This window comes from Pseudophryne corroboree, chromosome 5 (genome assembly GCF_028390025.1).
Source record: "Pseudophryne corroboree isolate aPseCor3 chromosome 5, aPseCor3.hap2, whole genome shotgun sequence".
Lineage (NCBI taxonomy): Eukaryota > Metazoa > Chordata > Amphibia > Anura > Myobatrachidae > Pseudophryne > Pseudophryne corroboree.
Window position 1 is genome coordinate 797582420 of NC_086448.1, and position 999 is coordinate 797583418.

The 999-nt window shown below is 38.5% G+C and overlaps 1 pseudogene; it reads right to left on the reverse strand.

The window, feature by feature from the left end:
- Positions 1 to 650: 650 nt before the first annotated feature.
- LOC134931613 (5S ribosomal RNA) lies at positions 651 to 769 on the reverse strand (annotated as a pseudogene).
- Between the last annotated feature and the right edge of the window lie 230 nt (positions 770 to 999).

Here is a 999-nt window from a genome sequence, read left to right on the forward strand (position 1 = left end):
AATCTTGAAGTGAAATATGACCAAGAATAATGAAATCCTATCTAGAAATAGATTCATAAATTACTATCGCTTGGTGGTGCGCCCTGAGCAAGTAATGAATATTGTTAGGCAAAAAGGAAGAGACAGAAGGCTCTTGTGTGGGCGCACTCTTAAACTAATGAAGTTCCATGAGATAAAGTACAGATAAGACAATAATTTTATTAATTATACATTAAAAATGGGGTCAGTATCCACCACACTGGGAAATGATCAAATATTAAGAATGAAACCATAAATTTAAAAATAGCAAATGTTCTGGTCTTTTATGTTAGCAGAATACATTAAAAGAGATGTAGACACATTCAGTACTGCATCTTTTTCACCTTGACCAGTACAGAAAAATCTGTATTGATGAGACCATCATAGGTCAAAGAAAAATATATAATGACCATAATTGGTCAAATAGACACCTCGGGTAACCTCATCCCCAATTTTTGTGTGGGGGGGGGGGTGTCCCGCATAAAGGGATCTATCTATGCGTATGCGTCCTCTTGGTAATGTAAATGCCAATTGCTGTACTGTTGCAGTCAAAAATTCTGAAGGTGATGAAAAAGAAAAAGAGGTGATACTGCTGTTAGTGTTGCATCATATGGAGGCCCTATATATACAGGGCTCTACAACACCAGGTATTCATAGGAGGTCTCCCCTCCTAGAAATGACCCGGCCCACCACTGCTTGGCTTCCAAGATCTGACGAGATCGGGTATGTTCAGTGAGGTATGGTAGTAGAGAGTAAATATAGGGTTTGAGAGGTTCTAAAGTGCGCAATAAAACCCAGAAATCAGCTCAGTGATATATATAGATGAAGTTTCACCTACTTCACAGATTTGTCACAATTTATACAGGTAATATATTCCACTTTAGCGCTCTCCGGATCTAACACGTCACCTTTACATACACAAATCTTCCAGAAGGTCACAACCTGTATAGTATGTGTCTCTGATGGCATACACCAATCAGA